At 54.1% G+C, this 14,007-nt stretch overlaps 1 protein-coding gene across 1 annotated transcript in view; it reads left to right on the forward strand.

Annotated features, from left to right (window-relative positions):
* The window catches only part of ACSF3 (acyl-CoA synthetase family member 3), a 70,578-nt gene that overhangs the window by 23,976 nt on the left and 32,595 nt on the right, over window positions 1–14,007 (forward strand).

Here is a 14,007-nt window from a genome sequence, read left to right on the forward strand (position 1 = left end):
CCAGCAGATCGATAGCCAGGTGATGTACGGGCTTGGCTGAGTAGATAGATGCTGTATGTTCAAGAGAAATTACGCCAGCAGTCGTGTGCTGTGTGGGTGGGAGACAGGCAGGCATGAGATGCAACCTGAAATACACGGCTTCACTCGTTCCTCTGGGGAAATAGCTTCTCATCTAGCCACGTACATGCCAAGGGTTCGAAAGGAGCTTTCCCAGTCTGTGGCAGGGTATACCAGAGACACTGCTGGTGTAAGCAGTGGTGAAAGGCTCGAGAAAGCCTTTTTTTTCCTCCAGATTATCTGTGCTGGCAGCTGGAGGAGCCGGTGGGACCACGGGCAGCCTGGCGTGTGGCTTGTCAGGCTGCAGCAGGTTGCGTTCTGCACTCTGCTGCCGTAACGGGGTGCTGGATCTCACCCCAGATGTGCAAAATGAGCCCGGGGAGAGCTGAGGGGGACCGCTCTGGCCAGGGATTGCAGCTTTTATTAAAAAAACCCCACATTTGCTGCTCTTTACTCTGCGTCGCTGCTGTGGCATGGCTGAGCAGGGGCAAAGCAGGAGACCTGGAGCGGCCGCTCCGGTGCAGCACTCAACACCTAGGAAGCTGCGTCCCATTTTTATCACTTCACTGGATGGGTGTTATGTTTCATGGATTTGTCCCCTCATCCTGGAGTTAGACCTTGGCCTTTTCTTTTTTCCACTTACGTGGAACTGGGACATGAAATATAATGTGTCCATTTTAATAATGATCCTATAATGCTTTTTTTACCCTAAGGCATCCCTAGGCGCTTTGCAAATTAGGTCTCAGGCACAAGAATCCCCAAAGTGCAGCTACTTCCAGGATGAAATGTGGACGTTGTTCTTCTGAATTACGAGAGGAAAAAATACTTAATGTTTTTTTTCTGCTCAACACTCCTTCCCCTTCCTTCTGGTTGTATTGAGTGACCAGAGAAGAAGGGGAGCCCAGATGACCTGTGTCTGGTGCTGGAAGCCCACCACCCCCCAGGGCTTCAGAGAGCTGAGACTCGCACAACTCTTCTCTTTTCTCTGGCTTCACGCTGCTTGAGTTTATATCTGGGGCAGAGGAATTGCCCTTTTATCCCAGCTGTTTCTCAGATACACACTTCAGCCCCCAACGCGGGTGGCTGAGGTCCATGCCGACGTCTCACGGTGCTCCTGGTCCATGCCGACGTCTCACGGTGCTCCTGGTCCATGCCGACGTCTCACAGTGCTCCCAGGAGCTCCCACCAGCGCTGGTGTTGGCCCCAGGCCTCTTGCTGATGGCTGGCTTTCCGTCAGGCTCTCCCTTGGGGTTTTTTTGAATGTTCTGGTGAATTCTCAAGATGTCAACCGGGGAGGCTGTGGGGAGGTGGTAGATCTTGCCTCTGGGCCTTGGCTGATGGGTTGGTCCCTCTCCAAAAGGCTATCCCCATCTCACCCACCTTGCCCCTTGTCCCAGCTTAACTGGGAATTTCTTCAGGCTGAAGGGAGAGAAATGGTCCCATCTGCTTCAGGCCACCCTAGGAGAGGCTGGCTGGGTGCCTCCAGGACATCCACAGCATTTCCAGGAGCAGAGCGGAGCTGGCTGCCTCTGTCCCTGGGACTGTCAGAAGGGCCATGGCAAGGTGGGAGAAACGGTCCCCGCTCTCAACGTGTCTCGGCACAGGCGGACGCGGGGAGATGCCGTGAGGTTGGTTTTTATACAGCCTGGGTATGGAGCGTGACTTTCCATGGCATGGCCGCGCCGGTGGGCAGGTGGCAGCCGTGGTGGCACACCTCTTCTCCCAGCGACGGTGTAATTTAACTGCTTCACACCTGCGGCTGCAGGCAGAAAGCCTCACCTGCTGCCTGTTCCTGCCCTGAGATGCTGCTGCTGGCACGCTGTGTGCATCATGCTTGGTTAATAATTTATGTCAGAAGAGAGTACGTCAGTGGAATTTATTTAAAACAAGGAGGATCTGACAGTCTGAGCGCTCATCACGCTCCACCGGTCAAAGAAAGGCCTGGCTTTGTTTAAAATCGGGTCCTCCACGGCGGAGGGGCTGTCCCCGGGATGAGAAGCCCTGGTCAGCATCACCTCCCCGCCTGTGCCACCGGACAAGCCTGGCGCGGCCTTTTCCTTGCCTCTTATGGGAATGGGTGACGACGTATTCCCTCACCTCCCTCGCAGGAGGGCTCTGAGGCTTACAGCACGTTGCTTGGTTGAGGGCTGGGAGGTCTGTGGTGTGGGTCTGGCGAAGGCAGAGGGGTCCCGGTGCCAGGACGGTGGGGGGGGGCCGGGGGCAGGAGGCTCGCAGCCCTCCCAGCGCCCGCTCTGGGTTTGATACGAGCATCCCCCGCCCCGCTCTGGGCATTTCTCTCTGGTTTGGCATCAACGCTATGAAAAAATTACCAAATGTCATGTAATGGTTTGCTGGAAATAAACGCATCCCGGCAGGCGGGCCGGCACGGGGAGCGCCTGCCGTCTGCTGCAACGATACAACTTTCAGGGCAGGGACCTCTCTCCGTACACGGAAAGCACGGTGCACATCTGTGCCGCTGCACAGATAATAATGAAACTGCCAAGCCGGAGCCGGTCCCGGCCATGGCGGGGGCCAGGGCTGTGCCGTGGGGCGGCCGTGCCCTGGGGTGGCCGTGCCGTGGGGCGGCCGTGCTTGGCAGCATCAAGGGCTAGGGATGAGCACGGTGGGGCAGATCTGGTGGGATGCTGAGCACCCCGGTAGGAGCTGGGCTCCAAGCCATCTCTTCTCACCAGCCTCTCGGCTCCTGCGAGCCGGTGATCTTGGTGCTGGGGGTTAGGCGCATTGTCAGGGCAATCTGCGAGGCGTTCACACCTCGGCTCTGCCGTGCAGAAACCCTCCTGCCTGCGAGCAGAAAGAGCGCCTGCCTTTGCCAAGGAAATTATTTGCTTAGCTGTGCGGAGCCTCGCAAGGTCACCGCCTTCCCTGCTCGCGTTGGGCTGAGGTTTCTGCCTTCTGCTGCCTCTCGACAACAGAAGACAACAGGCTTTCTCTGAGCTGTTTCTTCCCCACTAACACCGTCTCTCCTATTAGATGCTGGGGGGTTGTGCCGTTTCCTTTCATGTTGTCACCCTTTGGACACGTTTGCGCGTCCTGCCGCAGTGAGATGCAAACAGGAGCTCGGCGGCATCGCGGCGGTGGCGGAGGAAGGCGTGTGGGTGGCGGGAGTGGGGAGGTGGGGAGCGTTTCTGCTTTGCCATCCGGTAACTGCCTGAGCTTGCAGCAGGGGACTGCTGTAATTTGCAAAGCTGGTTTCTGGCACACCCTGAAAATCAATAATCTACTTAGCTGAAAGTTTGCTGGATCTCTGTTCTTCCCTTCATTTTCTCCCTTCCCTTGATTAGAGTGCTGGATTCCTTTCATGCACGTGCTCCAGCCCTCCGATCTTCTTGCAGCTCTCATCAGCCTTGTGCTCCGTTGCATCCCGTTTGCTCGGGTTTCCTAGCTGGCTCTCATGCCGCTTCCTTGCTAATTGTTGCTGCATCTTGGGGCTGCGAGCAGGTTTTCTGAGCTGCCACGGAGCCGCGTGTGATCAGGCTGTTGGCTGTGCCCTGCCCTGCTTTCTCTCTTGTCCCGTTCACTGCCCAGGCGTGGCTTTACATTTCCCCTTAGGCGATAGGCAGAAGGATGAAGCTGCACCATCACTGCCAACACCGAAACAACGTGCTCCAGCCTGACGCAGTCGCTGCATGGTCTGTTTGCAGCTGAGGATGCTCTGCGACCCGGTGCAGGACAGGACCACGGGCAGCGGGGCAGGGTGGGCAGGAGGTGGCAATCCCTGGCAGTCACGGTGGCTCCAGGCTGGGTGCCTGCACCCCGACACAGCGTCCCCCACCTCCTCCCCGTGCAGGAGCATGGTGGTGCGGAGCGTGGTCCCCTGGAGAGATGCTGTCCTTTGAGCGCTCGGAGAAGTGCTCCTCTGCTACATCCCTGGGGATGATGTGGAAGTGGACATCGCGGGACAGCAGCAGCTTTCCCTGCTTTGAGCCATCCCAGCTATTGCTCCTGTAGCCGCTCCCATCCGAAGCGGTTCCTGAACATTTAACCTGCATTAAGCAGCTGCCTGTTGAGCTCGGCTGATCCTAATGGATCAGGCTCTTTACCCAAAGAGCCTGGGTGTTGGTGTAGGGGAAGCTGTCAGCGCTCCTCCTTACCCATGGCCCCAGCTGCTTTTTGGTCTTTTTTCCCCTTAACTTTTTGGCAGCCCAGGGATCTCGCTCTTTCCGTGCCTGGCTCCGACAGGAAAGGGTTACAGCTCTCCAGCGCCGAATGTTTCAGTTTGCTTTGTTCGGTGCGATGCATATTTCATACGCTTAGCTTCCCAGCTGGCAGAGGCCTGGAAACCCTGCGAGCTGTCGGGTATTGTCTCTCTCCTTCTTTATTTGTTTGTTTGTTGGTAGGTTTTTTTGGGTTGTCATTTTTGTTGGATTTTTTTTTTTCCCCCTTTTCCAAATTGCTCGCTCGCACGAAAGCCAAACCCCAGTCCCTGACAATAGGGGTCTATCAATAGATAAATGGTTTCACAGCTGTATCTAATGCAGTGCTCTAGCCAGGGCTTTTATGGCGAGTAATTTTCTCGTGATGAGGCTGCGAAGGGAGCCGTGCGGGACGTGTGGATTGCAGGAGCTGGCAGCAGGAGGACGCTGCAGCCATGGGCTTTTCTCCCCCCGCAAAGGTTGTAATTATCTCGTTGTTTATCCATATGCAAGCTGTCGTCCTGGACGGGAACCGGCTCGGCTGCAGCCATCCCTCCCGAAAGCCACCAGCAGCAACTCCTGGCCCCTCCTCCCCGTGCCCCCAGTGTCTCTGCCATCTGCTAGCAGCTTGCTGCTGGTTGCCAGCACCTCCGCGGTGCTGCGGGTGTTGGGGGCAGCTGGCACCATCACCCTTTGTTAAGGCTGGAGGTCTCGGCCGTTGATGCCCCTCTGGAGGGGGCCAGGAGCGGCTACACCTTGCTCGCATTCAGCCCGGATCTCCGGAGAACCGGTGGGGAGCAGCTCAGTCATCACTGAGCTGCCAGGTTTGTCTTGGAGGCTTCTTCCAAGGTCTAGGCACCCCCATGGCTGCTGCCCGTGGGTGGTGTGCCATGGGTGGGGGTGACCAAATGCCCAAATACTTGGGTATTTGGCACCTCTCTGGGCCTGGTCCCACGTGGAGGTGCTGTTGCACATGTCCCTCTTGCGTGGTGTTTCCTCATCTCATCCATCCAGGTATTTTGAAACGGCTGGCATGAGTGTACCTGGCTCTTCTGCGTGTAGCTCCTGAGGCTAGAGATAGGCACGTGCCAGCTGCGACTGGCATTCCTGAAAATGGACAGGTACGGACACAGTTTAGTAGGCACGGTGGTGTTGGGTTGATGGTTGGACTGATGATCTTAGAGGTCCTTTCCAACCTTAATGATTCCCAGTTTTACTTTCATTAAAAAATAATCCAGCCACCAAGCCAGGAAGCATGAAATTAATTATGACTCTCCCCTTAATTGGTTTAGTGGTGGATTTGGTAATGTTAGGTAAATGGTTGGACTGGATGATCTTAAAGGTCTTTTCCAACCGAAATGATTCTATGATTCTATGCTGGTGGGGACGTGACCACCTGGCCCAGGGAGTCCTCTCTCAGGCTGACCCAAGCAGGTGCCCTGGTTTGTTCCTTTCCTATCCTGATCAGATCTCAGCCTAAACCAGTTCGTTCTTTATCCTCAGTGCTCCTACACTTCCAGAACATCTCTCCTCCCAATGGTACAATTTTTCATGCGTTTTCTCATCCCTGCTGCATCCCATCCTCATGTACTGGTACCTCCCGCAGGTCTCTTGGTGGTGAACCTTACCTCCAGCATCCCAGTTCCATCCCCCATCGGCAGCTGTAGGTGCAGGACGTGCCGTATGGCGCTGAAGCCTCGTAGGATGCCTTCACCAGGACAGCGAGTCGCTGATTCGGGGTCGAACTGTTACTTGGGACTCAGGGTGAAATTCAAGTTGAGCTACGGAGAGCCAAAGGCTGGCTGACGAGGCTGCATGACTGCCACAGGGGCTCACAGGATGCCTTGGGCTTCATCTCCTCCGCGTGAGTCTTTGCCCACCTCATGAATCTTGCCCTCAACCCCGTGATCTCTCCCATCACCTCCCGGGCAGGCAGCGTGGGGAATATGTTGTTGAAGGCAGCCTCGGTTAGATCTGCTGCTTTTCTTCTATCTAGACCATCAGTCCTCAGGTTTTCTGGCACAATCCACCTTTGGTAAACTCACGCTGCATTTTTTTTCCCATTTTCCATTTGCCTCTGCTTCCTCCAAAAACTCCTTCCAGAGCCCTCGCAGTGTTGAACACTGCAGTTGTGTGTATTCCAGTTACGATTTCTGTTTCACTATGTTCGTCTCCTCAGTATCCTGTTTTGTGTCCTGCCCAAGGAATTCAAGTTTCTTCACTTTGTTGCCCAGGCTGCTTTCATTACTGTAAAAACATTTTAGCTGTTTCTCATTGATCACATCCAGTTCCTTAGTTAACTCGATCAGTAGTCGCATTCTCATATGTATTTGTATCTCCTTCCTTCTTTCTGTCTGTCCTCTGATTTTTTTTATTTTTGGCCATAGCTGTATTTTATTTCTTCCTGGTAGTAAAAGTGGAGGCAGAGATTATGTTAGCATCATGTCCCCTTGTTTCTCAGCTGAAAACTTTTCCTATCACGGGAGCAGCCTTGATCCCAGAAGACTATTTTCTTGCACATTCAAATTGAATCCATCTGTCCTCTTTCCACGAGTGTTTCCTTTGAGCTAACCTTTGTCATAGCACCCTCAAAATCTCTATTGGTCTCTTTAGTATTGTTTTATGCTTTCATTCCTCCTTGTAGGGGGAGGAAGACTTGGGATGTGTCTCCTTGGTCCCCTTCACCGGGCTGGCAGTCTTGCCAACATGAGGGGCAAGGGGTGGATTTCTCTTTGATCCCATCATGGCTGGTTTTGGTCTTCAACCCTTTTCTGTGTCCTTGCCTGTGCCAGGAGAGCCTGGGAGATGGGGGTGTTCATGTTTGGTGTTGTGAGGCATGGGATGAAAGTGGGTCTCCTGCCCACACAGTCGCTGGTGCTTGTTTCTACTCAATTTTTGCAGCCTCACACCTGATTCCTTCTGTGCTGTGGGTTCAGCCCACGTACTTACAACCTGCCTCCTCCCATGGTTATGCTTGTTGGACCTCCATCGGGTTGTGGAGGCTGTTGCTGCTGTAGCATGCCTTGGAGATAGAACCCATAGAATCATAGAATCCTTTGGGTTGGAAAAGACCTTGAAGATCATCCAGTCCAACCATTAACCTAGCACTGCCAAGTCCACCACTAAACCAGTTAAGGGGAGAGGAATAATTAATTTCATGTTTCCTGGCTTGGTGGCTGGATTATTTTTTAATGAAAGTAAAAACCGGGAATCACTAAGGTTGGAAAGGATCTCTAAGATCATCAGTCCACCCATCAACCCAACACCCCCATGCCCACTAAACCATGTCCCCAAGTGCCACGTCTGCCCATTTTTTGAACACCAAAAAATAATTTACGACGGCCGGGTATGGGCCCAATGCTCCAGCGCCGTCCGTTTTCAGGGCTCGTTGATTCGGCAGGTGAGTTGTTACGCACTCCTTAGCGGATTCCGACTTCCATGGCCACCGTCCTGCATGTTTGCCAAAGAGCTCCGGATGCGGTGGGGGAGATGCAGAAGCAGAGACCAGAAGAAAAAGGGACAGTCTCTGCCCCAGAGTGCTTCCAGCCAAAGGGAGGAGGCACTGGCCGCCGCGGGACGGCTTAGCACAAGGAAGCAATTAGAGGTTCTCGGGCAGCGTGATCGTCTGTAGTCACAGCACATCACAGCCTCCCTGACCTCGACTTTTAAGTGAGGCTTATGAAAAACGCACCGAAGGTGGGCCACTAATTGAATCCTTGCCTGGTCCTCTGCCTGCCCCTGAGCACGAAATTGGAGCGGGCGTTGCGAGGGCACGTCAGGAGCCTTTCGCTAATGAAGAGAGCTGAGGGAGTGGGAAGATGTGCTGACATCTCGCCTCGTTTATTATCTTCTGAAGCCTGCAAACAAGAGGGATGAGAACAGCAGCGTGGAGAGCTGTTGGTGTTTCTGGAATAGTGTTACACGTCTAATTTATGGTGTTAATATAGATCAAGAAGTTTTGGGTCCGTGGAACAACTGCGGGGAGGAGTGACCTTTCCCAAACTTGGGTTGTTTTCTGTGGTTCTTTTGGGATCATCTGGAGTTAATCAGTCTGGTAACTTTTAAAAAATCAGTATTGCCTAAAAATATATACAATCACTTTTGTTTTCAGTGGAGCAACATTTTGCTGTAAGTAGAGGGTTGGATTTTTTTTGAAAATAAGTTTCAGTGTTCCAGCTCCACTGTGCACCAGCCTTGCTTTTAAATTTATAACCCTCCAAAATAAAAAGTAAATTGATTGTGTTATTCCCAGACCTTTTATAAAAGTTAACATTGCAAAAACAGATGTGAAATGTGGCCTCGTAGATTACAGTCTGGGCTTGGGGTTTTTTGGTTGGGTTTTTTTTTTTTCTTTCTCTGTACTGTGTCCCCGAGGAGCAGAAATCTGCCTTTTTCCAGCAGGAGGAAAATTGTTCTGTGTCTAAATTGCCTCCTGCTTGCCTTCTGCAGGATGCTGCAGGACACGGAGCTCAGAGGAACGGTAATGCTTTTACAAAACCATGCAACTTAGCAGGGAATTTTTAATTATGAATGTGCACGAGAGTTCACATTGCCTGGGAATTTGGTAATGCTTTAGCAAGCCTCGCACCTCTAGGACATCCATTCAAATATGGCCCAGGGAGACGGTGATTAAAAGGCACTGTCAGGCGGATTATTGGTCTCCAGCTTCCTTTTAGGAGGCAGGTGAGCGTGTCCTCACCTCCCTCCTCACCCATCGCACCAGTCCTGCATGTAGCGTCGTCCCCCAGTCTGGGAAAGCGGGGTCTGGGCAAAGCCTGGAGCTCCCGTGCTTTCTCCAGCTCGGTGAGGGCTGAGCTGTTGGGGCAAGGCTTTGCTGTATCGCAGCGCTCTCCGGGCCACCGGAATCTTGAAGGGGTGAGTGAGTGGTCTCATGAGGGACAGGGAGCGTGTCTGGAAGCGCTGGTGGCAGGTGAGCTTCTGCAGCAGCGTGGTGCTGAGCGTGGCACCCCCAGCTCGACCCTGGGCTGCAGGGGGGCAAGGTGGGGCAGTTCTTCAGGTTTCATTGTATTATTTTCCGTGCTCTGGTATGTTTGGGAAAAAAAAAAACCCAACAGAAAAAAACTGCTACTCTGCGAGAACTGCTAAAAGGGCTCCGTCACTTCCATAAACCTCACACATATAAATTATTGTCTTCTATTAGTCACTTGAAAGGCTAGGTTGCTTAATTATTTTGATCACAGTAATCACTTATTTACAAGGTGGGGAAAAGTGCCAAGCACTTCCAAGCTGAGCAGCACAGTAGGGCTGTGGCAGAGGAGGCAGGGCTGCAGAAACATTTCGTTCCTCCCCACAAATGTAAATGCTTTTTGTTTTTCTTGGTTGCATCAGTGATGGTGGCCAGCCCGTGCACGTCCCGGGCTGTTCTCTCCAGGGTGGTGAAGGAAGCCGGGCTGCTCGGAGCCCACGGTGGTGGGAGCTGCGGGAGCGGGGCTGGTTGCAAGGAACTGGTTCTTCATGGAGCGAGGACTGCGGAGGGGTCGGAAAGCAGGCTGTGGGCAGGCAGGTGGAACAGGGAGTGGGGACCCAGGGACAGAAGTGTAAATAGGGAAGAGTAAAAGCAAAATCACGTGAGATCCGCGGGGCCAGAAGAGCCCCTTGCGCTGCCCTCCTCCTTGCTCCATTTCACCCCGTCCAGGTGAACCCCTCACCTGCAAACACACTGCCCCGCGCTCCTGGGGCGCAAGAGCTGCAAAAGGTCCCTTTTCAGGTCCCCCCTGAGAGAGGATGCTCTGATCTGCAGCCTGTACTCACCCAGGAAAGAGGTTCAGATTATTATTTTTTGGAGGGCAGGGGAAAGGAGGGGTCTGGTAGAAGTTAAATGTGTCCCCCTGAAACCTACTGTTTGCAACCTGAAGAAGGTGTTTGGTTTGTTTTTTTTTTTCCTAAAAGCTTACCTGCCTTCCTCCCGATTCCATCAGCCCAATAACAAGTTATTGCCTCCCCTTACAAGCCTCGCCTTCCAGCTTTCGCTCTGTGTCTTCCACATGTTTCTGCTTAGGAATCCGCAGTGCCTCCTCTGCTTTCCAGCGGAAGACACGCCGCTCAGAGCCTACCTCCATAAAAGCCCCTAATTCCATTAAAGTCCATTACAAGCTCCTCTCCCGCAGTTCCCGGAGGAGCGCGGGGCCGCGTATATCAGAGACCGCAAGAAAACAAATGGCCACTTTGAACAAATCCCAGGGCTGCTTGCCAAGCGGGGATTCCCAGCTATTTACAAACTGCCCTCCCTTCCTCCTAATAAAGAGGTAAAATGCAAGCAGGGAAAATATGCATTTTATAATCACCCAGATTTAGTCCTTCAAAGGATTTATTACCACCTTTTATTTTCATGCGTGGAAAATGTAATCTTATCTAGTATGCCGGCTGGCCCAGCTCAACTCACCGAATTGGTTTTACAGCAGCAAGCTATCAAACAACAACCTTCGGGGGCACGCTGTGCCTGGGTGTTAAAGTTGCTCAAACGCATTAAAGCGGTTGAAACGTGCATTAAAATATGGCATTAGGAGAGGAGGATATCTCTGCAATTAGCAATCTGATGCTTTCAGCAGCTGCTTGCAGCGTCGATCCAGAGTATCAGCAACGGGTGCCGCTGAGATTTGAGGGACAGGGGAAACAAACGCGTTAGCCGCGCTGCTGCCGCAAAAACCCCGCTTTCAAAGTGGGTTAGCAGCCAGCCAGCCTGGTGTACGTGGGATTTTAGCAGGGATCAGATGCAAGGGGTTGTAGGAGATAAATGCCTCGAACCTTGAATTTGAATTTATGCTGTTTGCAAGCAGCAGAAGCTGCTGGCGCTGGGGTGCTTTGCGTCCCCTCTGCTACGCTGGGGAGCAGTGGCAGTGACATTCGGAGTTCAGCAAGCAAAATCCTATTAAGATAACGTCACGGCCTTTCTGTTTTACTGTTTGCAAGCCAGCCATAACATCATTAAATTACACAACAGGGAGGTGCCTGCTGCCAAGGAGCTCTGCTCGAGATAAGATGTGGGTTGAGCCGCTGCCAAAATTTGAGTTGATATGACAAGAAATTTGGAGCTGGTTCAAGGCTTGATTCACACAAGACGTCGCAGCGTGCAGGTAAACACCGTGCAGGATTGGTCCCTGGGGCAGCTCTGCTGCTCTGAGCCGGGGCACGGCGCAGGTTGGGCAGGTAGGGCAGTATAGAATCGCAGAATCATCGAATCGTTTAGGTCGGAAAAGACCTTGAAGATCATCCAGTCCAACCACAGCTGGCACCGTGCAACGCCTGCGCAGGGCAGGGCTCAGCCGGGCAGGCGGGGGCTGAAGGCTTTTGTAGTAGCCAAATTTACACCCGTTCTCGCGTTTGGCGCCGACAAGCAGAAGACAAAATCTGGCAGGATCTGCAGATGAAGCCCGGGCAGCTGTTTGTGGGTTCTTGCCATCCTTACCTCTGCCACCCACGCCCCAGCCCTTTCGGGGGAGCTGGAGGCAGCCCGACAGCTAAAGGGATTGACTTCGGAGGCTCACGCTAGTAATTAAAACGCCTGTAATGTGAGGGCAGTTTCGATAGCCGGTTTTCTGTAGCTGAGATGGGGAGGACGGGATCCAGCGGGGTTTGCAGGGAGGTGAGCGGGGTGCAGTTGCCCCCCGGGAGAAGAGGCATCGCTGGCAGGGTTGCGATGGGCAAAATGGGAACCGGGAGCACCGGGGCATGGAGCTGCTCGGGGAAGTTGCTTATTTTGTGATGCCACGGCTGGACCAGCAGTAAAAGGAGTGAGAAGAAATAGCCACGGCGTAAAACTACCTGCAGCCTCTGTAAGAGCACTGAAACCCTGCCTTGCTGGTCCTTCTGCATCACCCACCGCATTCCTGCCACGCTCGCCGGCGCAGGCTTTGTGCCTCGTGCCCTTCTGCTGCTGCAGGCACAGAGGTTTGGTCCTGGGCTCTCCTGGACCTCAGGTTTCTCTGTGCTGTCCTGCTCGTGGATAGTCTGGTCCTCAGGCTCCCTCTTTCAGCTCCCCAAGGGAGAACTCATCCAGCACCATCCTCACTTTGCCATCACTCAGTGAAACTCCTGTCATCAGCGTTAACGAACTTTTTCTCCTGCAGCATCTTCCAGGCGGTGGAGATGAGGCACAGCCAGGGCTCTGGGGGCTCAGCCCAGCCCATGACACACAGGGGAATTGAGGTGATTCCATGGAAGTGCCTGGGCTGTAAGTGCAGAAAGCCCCATGTCACCCCATCCTCCAAGAGAGGACATCGGGAAGAAATTACTTAAAACAAAAACTGTGCCTTAAAAGCAGCTTTCTAAGCATTTTCCATTAGCGAAGCTTTGTTTCCATCAAAGGCTGCACAGAGACGCGAAGCCTGCCCTGCCCTGGGATTCTGCCTGGCGCTCCAGTACTGCTATTACTGCTTTCCCTCGCGGCTGCGTTTCTGGCATCGCTGACTTTCGGGGTCCCAGATGTATCTCGTCCGTGTTGCAGCAGCTCAAGTACAAAACGGCTCAGAGTTCCCGTTACCGGGATGTTCTCCGCGAAGGGACGGAGCAACACGCACGAGCACGTCTCGCGGCGACCTTCCATCCCAGCAGTGGCTTTGCACATCTTCCCTGCAAAGGACTTCAGGTTAACACAGTCCCACGAGCGGTGCGACGTTCGTGCCTCTCGGGTGCCTCATCTCTTAGCCTGCCTGCATCCTTGTAATTACAGAGCCGTGTATGTGCAGGGGAGATGAGATACGGTGGCATGTCGGGCAAGTCTGTGACCTTCCTGCGATTCTCCAGTTTCCATAACAGCAGGGTATTTCTTTTGTTGCCATAGAAAACCTGCCCGTGCAGGTTTGCAGGGTACCAAGTTGTCACTACAACCGTTGCCTTCCAGCGAGCCTGAAAGGAGCCGCGTGTCCCCGAGAACAAATCAGATGGTGTTTCCTGCCACCTCCTCAGGAAAAAAAGAAAAAAAAGTGTTAGATTGATGGGTTTGGAAAGCGAAGTTTTCTATCTATCAACAGAGCAGACAGCAGCATGGCACGGTCACGGGAGCGCATCGTCCCCTGCCTCCCCCCGCCTCGCAGCGGCTGCCCTCCCGGCTCCATTGCCCGGCTGCGGCGGGCGGAAGGAGGGGCCTCACCCCCGAGGACCCTGCAAATCTAGGACGTCTTGGGGTGGATGGTGGTGTTGCCTTCACCATCGGAGCAGGATCCGATCTCCCAGCTGCTGCGGGACAGCGGCCCGCGCTTCTCTTCCCCGGGGAGGGCAGGGCTTTGCCGCCGCCAGCCCGGCGACGGGTTGCTGCAAGTGCCAAGCGGTGCAGCTGGTGGCCCCGGCGGCTGCTGTTCCCGTGGCTGAGCCATCCGCTCAGCCGTTCAGCTTGCTGCTGGCGCTGCGAGATACACAGGTCTGGAGGGCAGCAGCACGCAGGGGATGGGACGCGGAGTTGGCAGGGGTGCGCGGGTCTTTCCGGAGGCAGCCTCTGTGACCTGCTTCCATCCATCCCGCAGGAGCCTCCGCCGCGGGGAAGGGCAGTCTTGCCAAAGAGAGGTGGGAGAGGGGCTCGCCGAGCGGGTGGGTGCCCTGATCGGGGTGCCTGGAGGTCGCAAAGCACGAAACGCTGTCTCTGCTGGTGCCCCCCCCAGCATCCCGCTCCTCGGACCGTCCTGAGGCTCCGGGGGCAGCGAGTGGCGAGGGGGCATTTCCCAAATGATTTCCTGGGAGAGAACCTGACCCTAGCAGAGGCCGATGGGTGCTGCGGTGGGAGCAGGGTGCAGAGCGCTTTTGTGAAGCCGGTCTGCATCAGAGGGTCAGAAAGGACCATCCC

Source organism: Pelecanus crispus, chromosome 8, assembly GCF_030463565.1.
Source record: "Pelecanus crispus isolate bPelCri1 chromosome 8, bPelCri1.pri, whole genome shotgun sequence".
NCBI lineage: Eukaryota > Metazoa > Chordata > Aves > Pelecaniformes > Pelecanidae > Pelecanus > Pelecanus crispus.